This window comes from Vicugna pacos, chromosome 26, assembly GCF_048564905.1.
Source record: "Vicugna pacos chromosome 26, VicPac4, whole genome shotgun sequence".
Classification (NCBI taxonomy): domain Eukaryota; kingdom Metazoa; phylum Chordata; class Mammalia; order Artiodactyla; family Camelidae; genus Vicugna; species Vicugna pacos.
In genome coordinates this window covers 25,464,191-25,488,592 of record NC_133012.1, presented here as the reverse complement: position 1 = coordinate 25,488,592, position 24,402 = coordinate 25,464,191, and the positions used below count along the sequence as shown (strand labels likewise).

The window sequence follows — 24,402 nt, the reverse complement described above, 5'->3', positions numbered from 1 at the left end:
TATCAAGTTCTCACTAATGTTTGTTGAAATGATGGGAGGGGGTTTCACACTATTGCCCATTCTGGTTTTTGTCCCTGGCAACACTGCTGTCACTCATGATATTGCCAGTTTAATCTCACCAAGCTTGAAGTGATCACTGCTAACCACTGGATGTGTAAGTCTCTGTAAATGCTCCTGTATAATAAAAATATTTTAAAGCTGTCATGCATGTGGAGGATGATTCCTGCCTTGTTCGGGTTTAGTAATGTCTACTGGACACGCTCCCAAGTCTCTCTGTGCAGATCTACTTTATTCTTTCCAAAAGCCCCCTATATTCCATGGTAGAGCTTGGGACATTGGAGAGCATTCCGGTGGCTTCTAGTCTAGTTGATGGGCTTCATGTGGAGCAACGTGAATATGGCTTTGCCCCAAGGTGCTGTTTCAACACCGCGCCTCTGCTTTCTGGCCCTTGAGAACAAGTCACCATCTTGGGCTCAATCAAGGGCAGTCTGCTCCACGCACCTCTAGAAGCAAACACTGAAGATCAATCAACAAATCTGAAAAGACTTTACTAGGTAAGAGAATCAAAATGAACAACTCTGTGGGGGTTTTTTTCCCCGCCTTTGGCAACAAACACACCAGCCTGGCAGAGATGCGATTATGTGACCCGACAGGCTAGAACCACGCATGTTCTTAGTAAGGAAACACGAGGGTGAAATTGTTAAAAGGAAATAAGAGCAAAACTGTGAGTTCAAAATCATGGGAAAAATGATTACTTTAGAAGAAGACAATATATGCATTCATTTTGAAAAACAAAACTGTAATCATATACGATAACTTAGAGGTGGTGGTATGGTTACTGGAAAGAAGTCAGAAGGAGCAGTATTTTAATCCATGCTCTAACTTCTGATAGATTACCTGCAGGACCTTCAGGTTCTCACTCTGCAAAAGGAAGTACCTTTGTGCAAGAGCAGAGCTTTCAGTCACTCTTGTCCATCCCACGTGTCTGGCCCAGGGTAGGCACTCAGCAAACACCTGCTGAATGGGTGCACAGCTATCATGCAGGTATGGTGAGGATTAAATAATCAGGTATATATTCCAGTGTCACATTCAACTCATGCATATCTGAGCCTGTGCTTACTTGCTTTTACTTTTTATGGTTTTTGCTGAATAATTTAGTATTTCTCAATAAGAAATAAAATTGATTTTCAAAATGATCTTAAGCTTTATGACAATGTGAATTTCTTCAACACAAATGAGCTGATGCTTTCTGAATAATACCTAGAATACCTGACTCCTACAAAGCTTTACAGAAGCAGGAAAAGCAATTTCACGATCCGTCCCTGGTGAGCTCCCTACCTCCCAAATTAGTGAATTTTAAATCATCCACCCATGAGAACGGTGTATTTTATTGGATGGCTATAGATATCTTTCTACGGTAGGACTAAGTCAAAGCTTAAGCTCCAACTACTCAGACTAGACAGTTAAGTGATAAGGCATGTACAAGAGAAGGAGCCTGCGGGGGAGGGATCTAGGAACCTTGGTAGGTGGATGTTCAATCAGTTCCAGGGCAAGACGTCCAGAGACACAGGAAATGACAGACATAGTTCATCACTGGCAACACGAAATGACTCAAAGTTGTAAAAAAAATCCTAGAAATGAAGCCTCAGGCATAGTAATAAAAAATGAAACAAAATGACCATCACATTAATGTATTTAGTTTTAATGACACCATTCAGCACTCCCAGTGGAAAATTAGATCATATAAGCACCTACAATTTTCTATCAGAAACCAAAAGGCATCAAAAAAACTCAAGTCATCTCTTTAGATAACCGTGAAAAAAAGGAAGAGAGGGGATGGAGGGAAGAAAATCCACAGGTCTTCTGTGGTGGGGCTGATAAAAATTCACAAAGCAAGGACAGGAGACACATTTTGAATAGAGTTAATGACATCTTAATTTCTGGATCTGAAATATGTCATCCCCAACCTCAACCATGTCAAGCTTCCTAAAACACCTTCCTCTGTAAACTCCTACCTCACTGCACTAACTACTCTTCAGTAAAATTCTCTGACACTTTTACGCTTTCTTTTCCAACTTTGTCTTCTAAATATCAGTATTAACGGAATTCTGTCCCTACCTCAGTCCCTTTCTCTTCATCTCTAACATCCTCCAACCAACCTTTAATTATTGTCTCAAGGCAGATTATTCAAATTTCTTCACTCAGAATCTTGATCTTTCCTGTGAGATCCATTTTCACATTTCTAAATGCTTTGGACTCTCTCCATGTGGTAATAACATGGCCACCTGGATGACTCTCCAGGGCCAACTCTATGCCTTAAACTAAACTCACGTTTTAATTTATAATGGTAGACCTGTCGTTCACCTAGTTATTAAAGCTCAAAACCATCTTGTGACTTTGGTCCTTCCCTTCCTGATTCCTCTACATCAAATTGGTCATCTATCAAGTTCCACCAGTGCTGTTAGCCAATCTCATCACATCCTTACCAGCCCGTTAACATTTGGTTCTAAAATAGGTATGTAGACAGTTGCAACCACTTCCTCATCCAATCTCTGATCTCCCCAGTATATGTTTCTGTATCCTTCTTTCTAAAATCATGGCTTTACAATATGGCTCCCACTCACAAAGACTCAAAGGCCACGTCATGACCGTGAGCAGAGGGGCAAGTGCTGACATACCTCTAAACCTCGTTTCTCTACTCTGATGCGTAAAATCAGGATCGAGCTCCTTGCGTTGCTGCAAGGCCTGCAGAACAGGAAGGCTCGGGAAGTGCCAGCTTTAATGAGCATCATCGTTTTTATTACCAAATTCTGCTGTTTCGAGTCTCAGCTGTTTAGGCTAAAATCTTCCCATCATCTGGCCCCAATTTTATTTCACAGACCATTCTTCCATACACCTTGCAGCAACAAAGAAGACATTTTGAGTTTCTCAGAACGCGTTTCCTTACCCACCCTGAGATTTTCTTAAGACTGCTTCTTTTTATGGAATATCATCTCACCCATTTCCACTTGTCAAAATCTTAACCATCCTTAAAGGTTCACAAAAAACAATCACCTTTACATGGAAACGCCCTAAACTCCCAACTGAAAGGACATCAGAAAAATCACTTCCAGCCTTGCGAGGTGCAAGTTCATGTTTCTGCCTCCCTCCATTACTAAAACACATGATATTTGCAGGTATTTGGAAATAATGCTTTGTTTACCATTGTATTCTTGATGATCCTTTGCCAAATAACTTGGCAAAATAATGCAACTAAGTGCACTTATACTCTCCAGTCCACACAAATTCATTATGTGTGATTAAACAGCAGAAGAACACGCCAAACAAGAAACAGCACTTTATCATCCCAAAATCTTTGCAATTATGGAAATCATAGGTGAGTTGTATAAATTACATTATACAATTTAATAATTTGTATTCATTAATAGTATAATTACACTATTTGCATATACCTTAAGGAACAGAGTTGATTAACAGATAATTTTCAAAATTAAGTAGTGAAAAATAATTATGTTATTCTCCTTTCTTCTTGTAAGATATGGCGCTATGCTTTGAACGGCTAAAATACTATGTATATTCAGAAAGAAAGGCTCAGTGTTTATCATTCTAAAATATACATTTATTTTGTACTGGATACACTGAGTAAAATCAGTGCATAGCTGGTAGTATCAATGTCTGCAATGTGCTTTTGAAAAAGATATACTGTCCTAAATTGTCAGCAACAATGAAATGAAACTCAAAAATGTAATACTAATTTTAAATTATTTTCAAAATTTTCCTAGTTAAAAATAGTTTATTAAATTTCCTTATGCCCTTTTTTACTTACTAAAATGAAAATTGCTTTGAATTAACTTTGTCTCCTTACAAAGCAGTGTTTTGATCTCCTCCCTTTGCTATAATGGTAATACAAAATACAGGTGAAACATAAACACGAATTATTAAATAATTAGGCTGCCTTGACACCCCATTCTTATCTGCACAGGAAACTTTATGAATTTGTTTTAGATTATCATGTCAATTTCACCGGGTAATTTTGTTTTAAGAATTGATGAAGGACTTGAACAACTGTGAGTTACTCATAGTGAGTGTTACACGTTTCTCTATTTTCATCAAAAATTTAAAATTTTTTTCTGACTTCAATATTCCATAAATTCTTTTTTTTAACATTTTTTATTGATTTATAATCATTTTACAATGTTGTGTCAAATTCCAGTGTTCAGCACAATTTTTCAGTCATTCATGGACATATACACACTCATTGTCACATTTTTTTCTCTGTGATTTATCATAACATTTTGTGTATATTTCCCTGTGCTATACAGTGTAATCTTGTTTATCTATTCTACAATTTTGAAATCCATAAATTCTTTAAGACTGCAGAAGGTCAAATTTGATAACATGGGAAGAAAATTTAATGACTGGCTTAAGACAATGCACAAACTATTAAATCTCAGTATCTGTGCCAAATTAGATGCTTTGATATAATTACATAAGATGTATGCATATTTCAAACATTAAGGCACATGGAAACACATGGATATGGATAAAATTTTGTGAACTATACATTTTAAATACATTTTATATTTTAACTGGTAAATACGTTAGGAATTACATGGGTTGATAAGAATAATTTGCAATGTATCATGACCCTCCACTTTGTCACATTATACCACAGCATTAACAGACATCAAAGAATTATAAGAATAAATTTTGTGACTAAAAGTTCAAATCTGAGGAGAAAAATCAGGATCAATCTAGAGAGGTTCAAATTCATTCAGTGAGTGCACTCCCGTTTGCACAGACTCACAGGATCTCTCTGAGATATTCATGAATGTGGGGTGGGTAGTTCTGACATGTTCACAAGTGTTTTGACAGCACCTCCTCTTAGCGGGAGAGCCTAAGCGGAGCCCCTTAAGGGCAGGATGAACTTAATCTCATTTCTAACAAAACCAGTATGGAAAGGGCAGTGACGCAACCTGGATGACGGTACCGAGCACACCAAGAATACTGAGGTTTTCTGCCTCAAGATCCACCATCCAAGCCAACCATGAGAAAACATCAGACAAACATAAAGTGAGGGAAATCGTTTGAAATACTCGACCAGTACTGTTCAAAACCATCGTGGAAAACAAGGAATGATGGAGAAATATTCGCCCATTCGAGGAAACTCAGGAAACAGGACTAAATGCAGCTTACTATGCTGGATTGGATCCTAGCACATGAAATGAGATTTGTGAATAAGATTTGAAAATACAAATAAAATATGTAATTAGTTAGAATCAATGGTATTGAATCAATGTTAATTTCTAAGTTTTGCTAAATGTACCACGGTTATGTGAGCATTCAGGGAAAGCGGTGGAAGTTACACTGGAACTTTCTGGACTCTCTTTGCAATGCTTAAAATTATGCCAACATTAAACTACTGAAGAAAAATGCATTTCATGAGTAAATAAAATAATCAATGTGAACTCTACTAAACTACGGAAGAACAAAGTATTACATGATTATAGCCATTAGCATCACTATCATCGTGATTTCTAAATATGTCTAATGTGTAGTGTGTGTGTGTGTGTTGTGTGTGTAGTGTGTGTGTGTGTGTGTGTGTGTGCACGCCATCATCTATGAGAATGGACAATATTGCTAGAGGTGAGGTAGTAACAGGCTGTGGTTAAGAGCAGAGCCTCTGGGAGCAAATTCCCTGAGTTTTGAGTCCCGGCTGCTACATTCATAAGCAATGAATCTAAGTTACTAACCTCATGAATCCACCTCCTCATTTCTAAAATAAGAAAAATAACAGTACCTACGTGTAGTAGACAATCAGTGATGGCCACTCTTAATTCACTCCCTCTTTCGTTGACAGCTGGGATCTGATTCCCCTCTCCTTGAATCTGGGGGAGCTTCAGTAACTCGCCTCGACAAGTACACTGTGGCAGAGGCGACACTCTCAGATTTCTGAGGTTAGATCATAAGAACCCTTGTGACTATTGCCTGGGTCTCTGAGAGTGTTTGCTCTCAAGATGCTCCCTCTTAGAATCCAGCAGCCAGGCTGTGAAACGTTCAGGCCGCACGCAGAGGCCACCCCTGGGTGTACGGGCACAGAGTCTCAGCTGAGCGCACTACCAACAGCCAACATCAACTGAGCCCTCTTGGACATTCCAGCCCAACCAACACCCCAGATGACTGCAGATGTCCCCGTGTCTTGCCGCCAATGCCACGTGGAGCAGAAGAATAAATCAGACAGCCACATAACTGTGAGAGAGGAAAAATCAGTATTGTCTTAAACCACTAACTCGGTGGGTAGTTCGTTACGCATTGTACTTCCTGCAGCCGTTTGGAGAATTAAATGAGTTAAGTGCATTATATGAATTTTAACTACTGCTGTAGTTATTAGTCTCATGTCTACCACAATTCCCTGAAAAGTGTCCCCAAACTGACTATTTATCAAATTCACCTTTTCTGATGCAGAAATCAAAGGGGGATTCTTTTTTCGGTACTTAGATTCATTCTACTCAGAAACCATCAACAGATTTCACAGAGATCATTACGATAACTCCGTGGAAAGAAGTATGTGAGAAATTAACTTAGGCTTTGAAAAATACATGCAGATAAATTTGCACTGGATATCATTAACCCACACATAATTTGGATTAATTCAACAACCAGTTCTTGAAGACCTGCCACAAGCCAGTGCTGGTGCAGAGGGCACAATGAGGAACAGGATGGACATGGTCCTCTCCTTGTGTAGCCTGCAGACTCAGTCCAGCGAGAAGGACGGAAAAACCCCACAGGCAGTTATGGTAAGGTGCTATACAGCTGCTGACACAAAAAGAAGACGATCTGAGAAAGCGGAGCATCAACCTGAAGTTCCCAGCCTGTGACCTAAGGCATCTCACAGCGCTCAGCAAACTCACAGGATACCAACAGATATTTAAAATTTTCAACTGAAAATACAGAGACATCTGCCAGACACCGTTGGACGATGATCATTAAGATAATGATTTAACAGATAAATGCACTAGGTATTTCTTTCGGCCCAGTGACGTCAGGTGTCACCAATTTTCCCTCATATCATTGCCTTGAATCCTCCCAGTGCACAGCCTTTACCTTGGTCTGGACTGTATCATCACCAGCCTATGGTCTGTCATCCTCCAGTCCGTCCTGCACAATTCCAGACTCCTTTCACCACAACTTTAAACTAATTTCACCAATCGAGTTTCCGTAGTGTAGTGGTTATCATGTTCGCCTCACACGCTAATTTCACCACAGTTGTGCTTTTTCAACAGAAAGTATGTTAAGACCAAACATACGAAATATGAGAAAGATACATCTTCCTTCTTTTTGTTCAAGAAGCAAAGCTGAACTTCATTCTTTAAATAGGAACGGGGGAGGGGGAATCTGTGGTCATCTTGCCAAGTGTTTAGTAACCTTTTCAGCCACTCTCTGGCTTTCAGCACCTCTCACAACTCAGCTCCCTCTCTTCTTTTATTTTCTACTTCTCCTGTTATTCTGATTTTTTGCTCTTCACATAATTGCATATTCACATCCCTACCATAGCAAAGATCAGACAGCACAGGAAAAAATAACCTCCCTCTCATAGGATGTGACATACCAGGTGTTAAAATGTATCTTAAAGCTTTAAAATGTACTTAATGTGGGATGGGTGAGAAAGAAATACAGCAGGAAGGGTCTACTCGGAGGCTGGATGGACACTGTACTCACTGAAGTTACCCTTCACCCTAACCGACTGGTCTTCAGTGTCTAGCACTGCTGACCACTTCTTCCTTTGTGACCTTCCTTTGGCTTCCTTCAAGGACTCAACATATCCTTTCTGGCAACTAGACATTCTCTTTCCTATTCTCAGCGTCTTTCTACAATGTTTTCTTTAAATCACTATTGTGGGTCCCTTCCAGGCCTACAACACCTTTCGGTTGATTTAATCAATGCCACTTTCATCAAAGATCAGATACTTGTTGATAACTTACAAGGGCAGAATTTCAATGCAGATTTTTCTCCCAAACCCTGAACTCTTGCATCAGATTGTTTACTGGACACCCCTCTTCACAGTCAAACAAACTCAACCTACTGAAGACGTAATTTTAAAAAAAAAAATCTTTTCCTTTTGCTCTTTCTTCTGACAGATTTCTGACAGAAGATTTATAAACAATACAAAGCAACATTATTTTTTAAACTAAATTTTTATCCACTAGAATGTAGGCTCCAGGAAGACTAGGACTTTGTGTCTTGTGTGTGTTTTAACTGTTATACTGTGAACAATTCAATTACAGCCAGCAAAAAGTAGGTACTGATTATACATTTATTAAGTGAGGTATGAATGAAGGGATCCATCCAAATCTCATCCAATTTATGAGACGAACATAAACACATGCTATGGAGTTTTCACTTGCAAAATAACATTCCTGTCCACTGTTTTACCCTTTTCCCCCATCTTCCCCCATTGTTTTCCATTTCCACCTTTCGCTCCCACCACATCTCTTCTCTGTCTCACCCTCCTCCTCAGCCCACTCTTTCTGTTCTTCTGTAGATACTCATTAACCATTAGCACAAGCTGATCCAGTCAAAGCAACGGAAGGAGGGGGCAGGTGAGGATGGGCCCCAGCAGAGAAGGGCAAGACAGAGAAGGGACGTAAAAAAGGAAGGGACATGAGCAAGGTCTGAGCACAGACTGAAAAGAAGAAACAAAGGAGAATGAAAACAAACATTTTTAACTGATATGTCAGGAAAAAAAAAAAAAAACGAAAGGCAAGAGACATGTTACCTTCAATCCTGATCCCAAGAAATATGACCATGTTTTTCCTCAAAGAAATATCTTAAAGTGGTTAAGAATATTCAGTTCATAGTTATTTACAGAAATAATAGAAATATAAAATAGAAACATACAGATCACTGATTTTTTAAATGTAACATTTTTAAGTCCCAATACTTGAAAAGCTTTAACCAAAACATCAAGAAGCTCATATAAGAAGGACAAAGCATTTGCCCTCAAAACTAGAGAATGCAAGAATCAGTTCTAAAACATACCAACTGAAGCTAGATTTTATTATCAATCATTTACATAGCAGAAAATTAAAATTTTACAGAAGTGTGTAGCTATCAGGGTAATTTCAAAAGTTGGTTTTGTTTTCCTCAGTTAATATTTAAATACTAGTAAAGGACAGGTAAATATGTAATCCTGCCCATCCTTCAGTAATTCTTGATGAACAAATCAGACATTTAAATATAGTGAAACTGTCACCATGGCTCTGTTGAAATTTAAAAGAAGTAAAATCTAAGATGTAAAGTAATAAATTAGAGCCCAGAGCTCCAGAAAAGGAACTATGACCAAAAAAAAAAAAAAGGAAAATGAGGAATTTCAAAATGAAGCAGCGTTGGTTTCACTCGCACTGAACGGACAGCTCTCGTAACTAGGAGGTTATCCTGTCCGACCACAACGTGGTGGCGGGGGATTAGCAGGCTTCACGGAGCTGTAAAAATAGCCTGCATCTGAATGAGGCCAGCGGGGCTGTAGGCCCAGTCCTACACTAATTAGCTCCTTAATCCTACACAGTGAATTTTCTTCTGATGATCTGTAATGTCTTGTCCTCTCAAAAATGTTATAATGGATACTGATTTTTAACATTTATTTCAACAATATATTTTTGGAATGATCTTGACCTATTTAAAATTACTTGTTTTTCTAGTTGATATTCGTCTTTCGTTCATTGATTAATCAAAACATCCATACTTGAATTTTCACACAGGCATTCTAATAAAAACAAATCAAATGAAAATATGCCATTTTCCTTTACCTTCCAAATCAACTGTTTAAACTGAGCCCTGGAAACAGTTTAAATCGGTGATGTCCATTTTATCTTGTCTGCATTATTTTATAAGCCAGGTAAGAGCAAACTAGTTTTTAAAAAATCTTGCTAGACAGTTGATTCCTTCTCTTCCTACCCCTCAAATATTGTCTGAGGTATCACAAAGAGAAGAAAATATATGGCAAAAAATATGAAGTGTCCTATTGGCATAATAACTTGCTTTCATTGACTGTCTCCAAATTTTGTCTTGGGTTAATAGCTATGCATGAGCCAAAGGGATGGATCTGAAAAATAGTGGGGGAGAAAAAAAGGAGATATCAGTGAGCCACACCACCCGTCTGTGTCCAATGCTCAGTCTCTCTTGTTAATGATTTATCCTTTCGCCATCTTCTGGTGCCTAAATCTGGCTATGGCAGCGCTGGCCAGCAAAGGCAGTGCCAATCCACGCCATCTGTATATGTCATCTGCTGTGCGCTTCACAGAATGGCTTGAAAGAGAAAGAGCTGGAGAGAAATGATCACTTACCAGCAATTACATTTGTTCTGAAGGATAATATACACTTTCCCTAACAGAGGACTTAGTGTTTTAAGGCTATTGCAACCTTTTCTTCTTAAAACCCATTCAAAATCAAAAATGTATTTGGTAATCATCTAAATGAATTTTTAAACATCTAGTTTTTTTGTAAGTATTGTAAGTTTATCTCATCAATGCCACATACACAAATATGGAATAGCACATCCCAGGCAGTTCTCAGAAGTCTCTGTCCATTCTGCCATCCTAGGACAGTGCTCTATTCCCTGTGCAGTTAACATCTGAGGAGCACAGTGTTTCAATTTCTGAGCATGTTTAATCGACCACTATGGTTGTCATGCCAACCAACACAGAGAATTCTGAGCTTACGTGGGACACTGCAATACAGTGACCTAATTACTATCTGTCAACAAATTTACCAGCAAAATAAAGGGACTAACACATTCATAAGATTAATTTCCTGAGTGTGAATTATAGAGATGTTTGCAATAAGACTGTCATCATTTTAAAAAACAATCAGAATGCTGTAAGTATCACAAGTATGATGCTTTTAATCCTTTGCTTTGGTTATTGCCTTTATGAGTTTATTTCCTACTAAAAAAGTGCCTGAAGGCAAGATAGATTTAGCTTCTTCTCTTTTACCACAAAAGCAAATGCCTTGGGGACATTCTCCTCAGTATAAAGATGGTATCTTCTTCAAATTGGAAACCACCAAAATAGCAAGATTATCTCAATTCTGTACCATAAAATGAAAATTTATGAAGGCATGGGTTAAGTTCTATAACCCTGTTATTTATTGTTTAAGGAGGCCTTTAGTTCAAAGGCAAGAACAACAAATGCTAAGGGTTGCAGGACTTTGCAACTTGATGAAGTCACTTATTAATCACATAAAAAGATACATTACTAGTTCTTGTAGAGGAAAAGAAGGCCAGCACACATACGTCAGCCCTGGATTGAAAGAATTATTTAGACTAATCCTTTGTATAACATATAAAATGTTTACCTTCATGCGGACATTTCTTTATTATATTTATCATTTGCTTTTGTTGTGTATATGTGTGTGTGTGTGTGTGTCTGAGAGAGACAGAAAAAGAAAGAGAGAGAATAAATTATTAAAGTATGAATGTTCCTATTTTCTGGTAAATACTGTGTGCTTTAGAGTAGAGATTCCACCTTAATATAATTATTCTATGTGTAGGCTCTGTGTACTGGCTAACGGAATATTGACACTCAAATGAGTTTATTCTATAACATTAGATGACAAACGAGCTTATTTTATAAGAAATAAAGATAAAATGTATGAATAGAAACTATATTCGAGTTCTAGTAAGATGACAAGAATGTAATAATGTTCTTAAATTACCTTTGAAAATATCGGATTTAAAGAGTCTGTCTAAAATTGATAGAAGCATAGAGATGGAATTCTAGTGCATCTCCTTAATATTGCAAACCAGAAAATTCAGGTCACGGAGGTTAAATGGTTTGCCACATGCTACCCAGCCAACTAGTGGCAGCCATAGCATTCGGAGCTCATTTCATTACTCCATGTGAATGTGTGGAGTTCTTGGATGTGCTGCTAGAAATGCTCTTACCTGTAAAGGAAAACTAACTTATAAAAGGCAAACTTAACATATGTAACACTGAACTCAGGAATTAATTGCAATCATCTTTATGTAAAGGAAAAGGACATTGGTTATCTTTACCTAACAGAGACAGCTCAGGGAATGAGCGTATTAAGACAGAAGCACTAGTCTAAAACACACAGGAGAAATATTCCCCACATTCGTAGTGTATCTCACACACATATACATGTACCTCCAGAACAGATCAAACTATTTTCCAAATGTTTGTGGTTTTTACCATCTTTCCGAAAATTAACATACTGTCCACCTACACCTTCTAAAACATTTCAATATATTAACATCTTTATGGGAGCATATCTTTTCATCAAATGAATGCCCCTGGTACCAGAGCCTGGGATCATAGTTAGTTACTAATTGTATAGCCCGAGGAGTCTTCACACGACCTAAGAAGGCTTCAGTACAATTAGCATAGAAGCAAAAGGATGTATTAAGGGAGGTAATAATGCTGCAAATAAATGACTGTATTCATTCTGCTTACAGTATAACCTTGACTCTGGATGAATAACTTGACCTTATTACAAAACTACACCTTAGTCGTTTTCATTTCCATTTAGGATTTCAAAGCTCTGATGTGCACTTTCCATCCCTATGTTTACTGGTAGTAATATAGAGCATTTATTTCTCCTGGGTTTGCATTGGGTTGCAATTGCCAGTAAAAAGCCAAGTCAAACTTGTGGGAAACATTAAGCTCAGAGCGCAGGTAATACCAAATTTTCTTTTTATTCCAGAATTTTACATGGGATATTTGGCATCCACTCTTAAAAGCACATTTAAAAATAAAAAAATCAAACTAACAAATAATTAAAGGAAGAAAATAACCCAAAAGAAGAGGCAATCGTATATAGCCTTTTTACTCCTTTTATAATCCATTTAGTTTTACTGCATTTGGGAAATACAACTTTTCTTATTAAAAAATTAGTCTATAAACTGGAAAGGGCATTACTTTTTGAAATAGCAACCAAGTTTACTTAGAGTACAGCAGTTGATAATGATGATGAATATTAATAAACCTGGGGGTGTTAAATGCCACTGTGCTTAATTCATTTATGTTTTAAAAGACAATATAAGACCGTCTTGGAGTTTAACTTATAATTATTGAGTTTTAGTTTAGAATATTATAAAGACTTATATTTAATGGAACATAAAAATATGCCTATTACAAGGGGAAAGTTGAAATCAAAGACAAAAGTACATGTAGTATTTCTATTTTATTATATTAACATCTTAACTTTTTAATTTTTTAAGTTATGAGACATTTCAGACAGAAAAGAAATAACATAGCAAGCGATTATGAACAGTATGATGTATATATAGGCTTATATAGTTCTTTTACGGGCTTTTAAATACGGTTTTCACTTAACATTGTGTTTTAGAAACTTATCCATGTTGATAAATTCTTCAGCTAGTAACGATGAATCCCTATTGTGGGCTTTGGGTAGCCTGCTCCCCAGACTCTTACTAATTGCCATTCTGAAGTGTGTCTGTGACTCCATACAGTATGAGTATTCTTCTTGTAAGACACCCAGGACCCTGCTGGTAAATGCTTAGAAATCTCTTGAATGCCCACTTTTCCTACCTGGCAACAATGAAGACTGTGCTCTAATGTTCTACAAAATAACCATGAATCCATCCTCACATCAGAAACTACTTACGCCCTTTGTTTATAGCACCTAATGCCTTGATGACATTTCCCATCGTGTATGACGGTAGTTCTTTTCTTCCTTAAACTCTCTTGAGATGCTAAAATTCTTCTAATGTCTAAAATCCTGAGTTTAGAGACAAAAAAGTTCAAAAATACTTTTTAAAATGACAACATAAACTTTATCCTATTTTTAACAATTTTCACTCATTTGTCAGAATTAGCCTTTCATCTTTTAGTTTTTGTTTTATTTTTAACCCTATTTGATTTATGTTATCTCATTTGGGTACATCTTTGAAAATTTCTTTCTGGAGTAAGAGTATTTGGAGCTAGACTAGCATGGTTTAAGACCCAGCTTCACCACGTACTGGCTGGGTGACCTTAGGAAAATTACTAAAAATCTCTGTGCCTTGGTCTCCTCATCTGCAAAGTGAGAATCATAAAAGTACGTAATTAATAGAGTTGATAGGACTGGGTGAATTAAATGTAAAGCACTGGAAACAGTGCCCAGCAAATAGTATGATCTTTACAAACTTTAAATATTATTATCATTGCTTTCAGATTTATGTAGGTCCCTAATGGGAACTAAAATCAAACATTTATCTTGCTCATAGCCCTTCTTTGGTACTTCCATAGTTCCACTATTTTCCTTTTTAAATCACCATGCAATTAAACACAATACTTAAATGAGGACTCATTTATTCAATCAATATTTATTGAGTATCAATTGTTATATCATTGTGCTTCAAAACTGTAATTTAAAATTAATAATTCTTGGATTTTATTCTAAAAGACACATCTAGGAAGTATAATTCAATGATAACTCAATGAGCTGAGTGACATTATAGAAATTTATTGGACTTTAAAAAAGTTCATGACTTATGATGGATGTGGGACTCTGGGAAAGCTTCCCTGATGAGACGTTGGTTGAGCTGTGGCTTGAGTAGTAAATGAGATTAGCAGGTAAGAAAGAGAATAGAGGAGGAAATGAGAATGGGCCAGTGCACAGCATAGGAGGGCATGCCTTGCTGACAGAGCAAGGATGTCTACGTTATATGAATGGTAAAATCAGAAAATAGGGGAGGGGAGTTCCCTTTAGCCATGTTGTAAAGAACCTGGTGTGCCAAAATAAGAACAAAGGATTTAATTTTACAGGGGGTGAAAATAAAGGAAGTCTTTAAGGTACAGAATTCATGAATCTATTTAGTTTAAGAAAAATAACTCAACTAAAGCAGGCAGAGATTAGACATAGAGGAGCATAGAAAATAGCTTAAGGTGAGAAATGATTAAGTCTTAAGGTTACAACTGAACAGATGAAGATGAGACGCCAGAATGAAAAGACATGTCTGAGGTAAAAGCATATGGCGACCAATTAGATGTAGATGAAAACGTGGAAGCCATTAGCAATGACCCTTAGGGCTTTCAGGGTTAGAGACGCCATATATGAATGGTGACAGAAGTGCTGGAAGTCAAGGACAAAGGATGCAGAGTAGATTCAGAAGCAAACTGATACATTTCCTTGTGGACATGTTGCATGTGAGGCATCGTCTATGGAGGCAGCCTGTTAGATGGCACCTGGTGATCCCTGCCTCAGAGCGTTTGTGCCTTTCTGAAATCTCCTCCCCTTGAGTAAGGGCTGCACTTACTTATTCATTTATTTAGGGGCTACATTTTCGGACTCGCTTCTAATGAATAGAACATGGCAGACGTGATGGAAGTTGGTTTCCAAGATTACACTACAGAAGCACTGGGGCTCTCATCTTGCATGCTCTCTTGCAGTCCCTTTTAGGTCCTTAGTTCAGAAGAAGCCAGCTACCACGTCATGAGACAACCCTGCAGTAAGAAACGGAGGCCTGCCAGCCAGGTGGCGTGGGGGCTACTGGGCAAACGTGCTCCCAGGAGATGAGCCTTCAGATGAGACTGCAGCCATGGCCAACCGCTGGACTGCAGTCCTGTCACTTTCTAATATACCACTGTGTTTCTCTCACAAGCGTATCTCTGATATTTTCGTATTCATCTATTTATATGTGGATGTTGTTTTAGCTGTAGTCTGTCTCCACTTCCACAACAGAAGCTCCACAATCTAGTCTGCCTGGTCCAGTGACATTTAGAAGAGTGGTTGGTACATAGTCAATTAGTAAAATAATTATCTATGTATAATCACAATAACCAAGAATTTCTATAAAGTCCTGAACTATGTTTTTGTGTGTGTATGTGTGTGTTAAGCCTATGTCTTCGTTTTTCATAGTAAAACAATTACCTTAGGTTCTTAAGCATTCTCTTCTCCAGGAAAAAAATAGCAAATTTGATATAATATTTCATAGTAACATGTGAAAAGCTGCCAGTTATTCCATTTCTCCTAGATAATATACGTACACTTAACAGGGAAGTGCAAAAAGAAATTAACTGAAAAACATATGGTAATAATTGGGATCTCAGCAGTTACATATTTTTTGCTTTCATTTTATTTTACTTGTGAATAAAAGATGCCTTGTGATCTTAGTCATAACCAACTATTTATCAATAGTGATAACCAACTACTTCAACTATGTTTGGAGCTGCTCTTCACTGGATCTTTTCATGGTTTCTGACATAAAACTTTATTTATAATATTTGTTAATTAGCTAGTGAGTTTGACAATGGTTTCAACACCAGAAACAGTTCATGGCAATCAGGGGTGACATGGAATCAACCCCCCTAAGTAGCTGAGCCCCTCTGTATACTGAATGCATGGTAACTGTTTTATTGGTGCACACATTAGCAGTTTCAGTAACTGCAGGTTTCCCATCTCAATCAATTCCCCCATCCCCCCATGATTATAACCTTCTCCTGGAGCTACTGAAGAATTTAATGGAAGGCTATATATCACTGCACGTTTCATAAAACTTTTTCAAATAATCAAGAACCTTTGCACATGATCATAGATCTTAAAAATCCTTTCGGTTTTCAAAAGCCAAAGTTGTGAGTTATTACCCAGAAAGTTCTTATTTTACGTGATTGCCAGTTCTACGTTTTCCTCTCAGGCTTTGGCATTTCAAATCCAGAATATCCGTTTTTGGACATACATAAATTATAAATCTCAGTTGGGAAATTCATCACGAGTTTTATCCTGGGGCAATAAAATACTAGACCAATGGTTCTCTGTATGTGGCCCTGGGATTAGCAACTAAACCATTGCTTGGCAAAGTTTTTGAAATGCACATTTTTGGACCCCACACTTACTAAATCTGCAACTTGAGGTGAGGGGAGGAGGGGCAGCAACCTATGTCTTAACACATCCCTAAACAGGTGAGCATCAAGCAAACTGAAGACTGGGAATGACTGGTAAGCTATGGAGCTGCTACAGTTGTGTAACTTACAAAGACACAAATCCCAAAGGCACAAAAATAGCACAGCCATTGCAAAGCACAGTTAACGATCATTCTTCTTATAAGTTATTCATCGCTAATAGTTTAAGGTAAATTCATTGCCACATCTCTCCCAAAGGCTGCTGTTGTATCATTTAATAACTTTCAAGGAAGCTCTGTTGTTTAAACTTGACATTGACATTATCTTCAAACCAAATGTCCTAATAATGCTCAGTTCACCGTTTTAAGGCCAACAAAACTCTGTTTATGACATTTGTCATCTAGCTACCCAGGGTGGATAAACATTTTCTTTGCAGTGCCGCTGCGGCTAACGAGCCAAATAGACACTCACGGTTGTGGAATGAAAGGAAACGTGAGGAACACGGCTTGGGTTGAACAATCAGTGGATCTCTTCGGGAAAGCAATTCTACCAAGGGAAATATAACAGGCAATTTTTGCACTGCTCCAAAAGAGGTTTTCAATTTTTGTCTGGCAAACCCTCAGCTGTATTTCACATAAAAGAAAATGAAGGAAATTGGAAATCATTGCCAGAGGCTACTTCTGAGCACAGAGTTCAAAGATTTCAGCAGCGTGATACGCGGTAACATCTTTTTTATTTTCATTTTGCAAAATGGGAAACAACATTATTCTTTCCCATCCGTGTCCCCTAAATAGCTCTGCCAGGCTCACAGCTTGCCCCTAATATCTTAGGTAGAGCCCACACCGCCCTCTCCTCAGCTCCCAGGAACCCCAGCCAGCACCCTTCTCTAGACTCTCACAGGCATCAGCCCTCTTCTGAGATACACAACATTTCTGTTTTGACCCAAACATATATCCATTTCTTTAATTTTTGACTCTAAACCACTGTCATTTCTGGGCAGTATCATTAAATGACCTCTTCCAAAACAACAGACACTGAGCTGCTAGTCCTTAACCTCCTCCGCTCACCCGATGAACGACTAGAAGTTTCCACGAATCTAAGACTCAAATGAAAACAACTTTAGAACTTCAACTTATTATGATAAAGAATGATATTGGAACAACAAAGTGAAAGCATGTAGGGCACAGAGATAATACCAACATTTTAATATACAAAAGTAAAAATTTAAATAATATAGTGAGGGAGGGAACGGGCCGAGGCACAACAGCCACCTCCCACAAACGTCTAGTTGTCACCCTAGAAACAGAACATGTTTTCAAATCACACAAACAACCTGTAGTCACAAGGCATGATGCAAAACCCTTTTCATAAGGATAGGATTCAAGGGGCTGGTGCCTGAATGAGAAAAGAACTAAACATTCAGGCTTAGTTCTTTTCTCATTCAACTTACTATGGTCTTTAAAGTGGGAGGGATTTTTGGTAATACATTTTAAAGAAATTAAAAAAAATTTTTTTAAATACTACAATCCTGAGAGCACAATTAAAAAAAAAACTATATGGATTTCTAAGTGGTCGGAAAATCATGAAATAATTCCAATAACTGTGTAACTTCTGGTGAATGATTACACATTGTCAGAGAGATTGATGAGGAACCTTATTTCAGCTTTTACAAAATGGAAACATAAATATCTAAAAAGAATATACAAAATACTAAAAAAATAAAATTATACATGTACCAAAACCTGGGTGAGAGGAATAAATTGCTTTACTTAATGTATGTTCACCATGTGTATGTAAGTCCAATTTCATAACGCCATTTAATATAAAAATCAAATTAATTGTACTGAATGGAAATCACCTAATTGAGGGATGAGATTCTCCAACCTCTGGGCTAAAACTGGTCTAAAACAACTTGGTCCATCCTATAGGAAGATCAGGGGCATCCAATTCTTTCCTATCTACTCCCACTTTTTCTTGGACCCAGACTTAAAAATTAACAGATAAAATGATGCATCTACATAAAGGTTACAGGTTATTTCATTTTTCTCCAGTTGCTGTCTTGCATTGTGCACCTGGAGCCTAAATTATTACTTGATTATATTTCTAAAACATAGACTTTCAGTGAAGGTTTCTGTTTCTTGCACAATAAAACTTCAAAATAACCAGAGATAATAATTCAAGTTAATGTCTGAGTTACACTGAATATTGAAATGTACATAATTCTTTGTCCCTCAAGAACCACAAATAGCATTGTAAACGTATCTTAGATAACGTAAGAAAAGAACCACTCATAACAGAACAGCATTCTCAGCTTGTGGGAGATGAGATTCCACTGAGTCATGTCACATGTATGGAAAATAATCCTTGGAGTGTTATTTTATCCAAGAAAAAGCAAAGCAGAAAGAAAAGCAGATGTTCCACTCTCTAGACGAGAGGCCATGCCATCTACTCTGGGGCGGGCAGAGTAAATCACAGACCTTGCAGTAGTGCTGTTGAATGAGCCCCCAAAGGACCAAACACACACAACCTCAAAAGTGAGAAGAATTTTATTACCTTTGTCATTACATGTGAATATATCAAACAATTAAGTTTCCAAAATTTTGCCAATTGCTGCTAGAAATGTAAAATAGCATAACAAATTAATGAGCTCACTTTTTTTGGAGAAAAAGATATTTGATAATCTTACTATGCACTCCATGTAAAGATGATGTGCAAACATAATCACATTATATGGGAGTGATGAATACATTAAAATTTTTCATTAAAGGTAGCACACCGACAGTGCAGATATACCGGTGTCATTTTTGTAGAACAAACTGTTTATCAGTAGAAATTTGACATAGTTCAACCTAATACATCTATAATTAGTCAAATAAGTCACAAATTGCCCAGGAGACACTTAAAAATAACTCTTTTAATACTTAAAGGCTGAAGTAAAATGAACATGTGTCAAGATGCAGGAGGATATGTGCCAAGAATCTGATACAGATGGAATGGAGTGGCCAGTGGATCTGAATTTTTCAATAGAGCATATTAGATTAAAAATATACTCTGTATTTTTAATATTTTTTAAACTGTGCAGTGCTTAATGGGACAGAGGCATGGGGAATCCAGCTGCCTGAAGAGACCTCAGAGCCATTAGGTTATAAAGATGCTGCTTTTGCATCATTGCAGAATTTGAAAGAATAAATTAAGCAGTAGGTTTGAGGCCAGATATTGTAATGATGATATAACTGTGGATGTGACACGAGCTCTCCTTCTGATTTACCAGAAACAACGGGTAAAAATATTTTTAATATTCACGTAAAATCGTAGCCACATTTTTTATGAACACACAGATGATACTACAAAACATCATTGTGAAAGAATGACAGATGTCATATATTAGCAGGTCCCCTCACTCTTCTGTGGGGTAGAGTTTGACGCCAGTAATAAGGGTTTGTCAGCTCTTTGAGGACCAAGTTTTTATCTAGGGTTGCAACAAATCACTGCACAAAAATGACACATAAATAAATAAGTAAATTTGTCTTTTCCCAAGATTTTACTTTTTGGCCTTGCTATATAGATACTTGGCATATAAAACATGACATAACGTCAGATGTTCAGAAAGAACTCACTCTCTGTTTCACCAAATAATGTATCGTACGTACATTTATTCCCAGCATACATTAGTGATAATATACTAAAAAAATTAGTAACCAAACTGCAGGGAGAAAGAGATAAACATTCAAATGTTGTGTGGAAACGTTCCTCACATACAGCTGAGTAGAGCTTAAATGTCCTGCTTTCAGACTGTGCCTTGTTCACCACCACAATATCGGGCAATTGGTACAGACTACACGCTGATAAAAATATGGAAACTGAAAGCATACAAGAAAGTGAAAGGAAACGCTGTTGCTCATTGACATGCTAATCTTGTCAGTTATGATCTTGAAAACTGGTTAGATGGAGCCTCCAGAAGACCTCATCTCATTAAATTGTCCTCAATAATTTAAAACTTATTTTTTCTTACAATTTTCTCTTCAATCAACAATTACTAATGAAAACCATGAGCCTAGGGTTAGCAAGTTTATAAACCATTATATTGAATTTTCTTTATCAGCCATCTTATAAAATGTTATATCACCTTCAAAGTTTCAGTAACCACCTTCTAAACTTGACAGTTCAATGAATTTCACTTAATTGCTAAAATTGGAATGCAAATAATATGTGGGTTCTTTCATAATAACACAAAAATCTATTCTTTTTTTTATGAAGGTTGCTATCAAACTATGAATGTACTTCAGATCAAGAGATAAAAGAACTTTCTAAAAATTCAAATCTAATGGCATAAAATGAAGTCATGGCAGCATTTTCCAAACTAAGCTCTGTAAGATCTGCCTTAACTTAGAAAAGTGTTTCATCTTTCCTTCAGCTTGTATGGTTGACCTCATCTTTTCCTTCTTCCTCTTCACCCTCCTCTTTCTCTTCCTTTCCATCATCACCACCATCACCATCATCATCATTACCACCACCATCATCATCACCACAAGGTATGAGTGAGACTTTGCAGATTGGGTTTAAGAGCAAAAGATAAGATCTGAACCCCTAAGAGATTTGTACTTTTAAAAGGGAGAAGGGGCAGAACATTTATATCAAAAGACAATAAGAGATGTCTTTTATTAAATGTTGAACAACATTTAGCAAGTAACTGTTATAATTCAAAAAATGATGACCTCTTTAGCATTCTTTAACTTGCAATTCTGGCTCTCTGCAGGAAGGAAAGTTGCTCCATTATCGTGTACATGGTCACAGTGCGTTATTATGAGAGGAAAGGAGGCATGGAGAGGGGTCTGAACTTACTACACTCCTACTACATTGCAGATTCCATGACAGGTGCGTTCACCTGCTCACTACTACATCTCACACTCACATTAATCCCACCAAACCCAAAGATAATGGTAGAGAAAATGAATTCTGAAAAAAAAAAAAAAGGGTTTTGAGAAAACTAAGATTGAATAGTACAGACTAAGTTATATAGAAAGGGAGTTACGGTAGAGAACCTGCATTGTGGATGGTTGAGTAAAGAGATTTAAAATGTTTTAAGTTCAGTTATTTTATGAGTAGCATGCAAAGCCATCTTTTACTGTAAAAGAATGAGATTTTTAAAAAAATTAATGAGAAAACTGTAATACAATTCCTGAAGTATTAAATGAATCTGGGTTTAATAATACATAGGTTTTACTTAAGACCTTCAGAACTTCTCAAAGCCTAAGGCTGGTTTTAATGGATAAACCATATTTAATGTTATATCTAAGACTTCCATTGTTCAAACAATGCTCAATCTTATCTTTTAAAAAATTGATTCATTCTAGTTGCAAAATCCTGAAGGATGTTTTGTCAAAAATATAGACAATTCTCTTCTAGCACCAAAAAAGAAATTTCCAGTCTAGAATTCCAGAATTTGTCTTTGAATGCTATTATTATGGGAAAAATGATTTTCTAACTAGACATACTTTTTTTTTCTTTGAAATGAAGACTATCTCATTAAGTTAAACTCTTCTTTGTTTTCTGGGTATTTGTATAAGGTTTTCTTCAGTTCCCTGTAGAGTTAAGTTTGAACTAAATATAGCCATTGACAAAACAGTGCCCATAAAAATCCAAGAATATGTGAAATTGATAAGAAAACTATGATCAATGTAGTTTTCTTATTAATATTAACATATATATTTTGACACTAGATACTTGATATGAAATGCTAAGGGCAGTACTAAAATTTTAAATATTAGCTATTATATTTAGTATTTTTCCATGAAAAATAAAATCATGTTAGTACAGGCAGTTAGCTATGTTTCAGACGTGCAGTCACTAAATTGAAGTGATATGGTGTAGACCATTACCAATGAAAATTTATGTCCACTGACACAGAAAATGTGAAGAAATGTCTCAAAAATTCAAAAAAAAAGGGCTAAGTTTTCAGGAAAAGGGATTTGATCATGTACTATTTATTTGAATTATTTACTAGAACTTTGTCTTGTCAAATAACAATAAAAGAATATAAAGAATTATAAAGTTTTTCTTCCACATTTTATTTTATTAAGAAGAAAGAATAGCTAATTCATCATTCAAAGGAACTTCCTACTGGAGAAAATAAACTACACTTTACAAAAGAGAAAATATTTGCCCAAACATTGAAGTTTCTATTACTCATTAGTGGAAAATTACAATTAGCAAAATTTTTTTCATTGCCTCACTTTTACTTGAGAATAAAATAAAAGCACACATGATCCCGAAGAAGAGGCAATGTGACCCATATGTTCTGTGTTCCTAAAATCATCCTCAGGATTGATTCCATCAGACCACTCTTTTGTAGAGGAGGTGTACTAAAAGATGATTATTTCTCATATGATGGAAGCTTAAGTCCAAAAACATTAAGCAATTTAAACAAAGTACCAAATGTCTCTCTCTTTGGGAAATGCTTCTGATTGCACACAGCAGTAACATTCTGACATGTTGATATATCTCAGTATTTTAGGAACATACATATGCAAAAGCCAACAGGCCTCCTTCCTTTTCTCTCTGATCTCAGATTTGCTCACATTGTAGCTTAATTCCCCAGTGGACTCTATAATCAGACCCCAAAAAGCTGCTGACTTTCATCTGTGACCAAAGTTAAGTTTTCCACTCACAGATTGAGAGAAACAGTTAGCTATCTTCTGTTTTCCTTCCTTTTTTTTTTTTTCGCAGAGCAGCAAGGGAAGTTTCTTCTAGATTAAGCCTATCTCAGACAGTGGTCACCATTTGAACAGAGAACACATGGGAAGACGTGAATCAGTTCTGTGATGTCAGCTAATCCACAGCTGTGCCACCTGTTAGTATGGATGCCGTCCAAAAGGATTTTGAAAATAAGCCAGGCAGTCTGCCTTCGATGTATGAAAAAGAAAGCTGTCAAACATTCTGCATTGGGGGTGGCGGGGGGTGTGTGTGTAGAGGAAAATGGAGGCCAAAACTGACAAACCAGAAGTCATCTCCTGTATTCTATGAATCCCATATGCGCCTCTGCCTTTGAGACTAAAGAATAACTAATTTGCAAGAACCGTTCTGAAGTCATCACTCTGCGTACCTCCTGTATCAGTATCTCGGTCTTCCATACTGTTCTTCTCACTTAGTTTCCTTAAATGCTTAAGATTACTTTCCAGTTCAAGGAATTAACCGTGTCAAGCACTTTCATTTTAAAAGGTAAATACGCTCATTCTAATGATACAGTAAAAAAAAAAAAAAAAACCAACAGATAGCCTTTATCCTAACAGGATGGTGGAACTGGTGTTATTGAGCCCCTGGGACTCAGAGACAGCTAGCACCTCAGTTATAGAGAACACAACTAGCCACAGGTCTGATGGAAATATAAGATGACAAGAATCTGAAACAGTAGACCTAAACTGTAGAAGTCATAATAACCAGGGCGACGCAGAAGTTCTGGGAATATTTACTAAATTTTATGAAAAGTACACCTAATTTTCTCCACTGACTGGTATCTTAGAACTACACTTGATCACAACAGGGA

At 36.9% G+C, this 24,402-nt stretch overlaps 1 protein-coding gene and 1 long non-coding RNA gene across 8 annotated transcripts in view; one reads left to right on the top strand and one right to left on the bottom strand.

Annotated features, from left to right (window-relative positions):
* Positions 1 to 24,402, bottom strand: part of GPM6A (glycoprotein M6A) — a 246,881-nt gene that overhangs the window by 85,753 nt on the left and 136,726 nt on the right. The window lies entirely within an intron of this gene.
* Positions 10,811 to 23,797, top strand: LOC140689420 (uncharacterized). Its single transcript, XR_012064348.1, has 3 exons — positions 10,811 to 10,875; positions 21,616 to 21,734; positions 23,586 to 23,797. It is a non-coding gene; the product is annotated as an uncharacterized lncRNA (long non-coding RNA).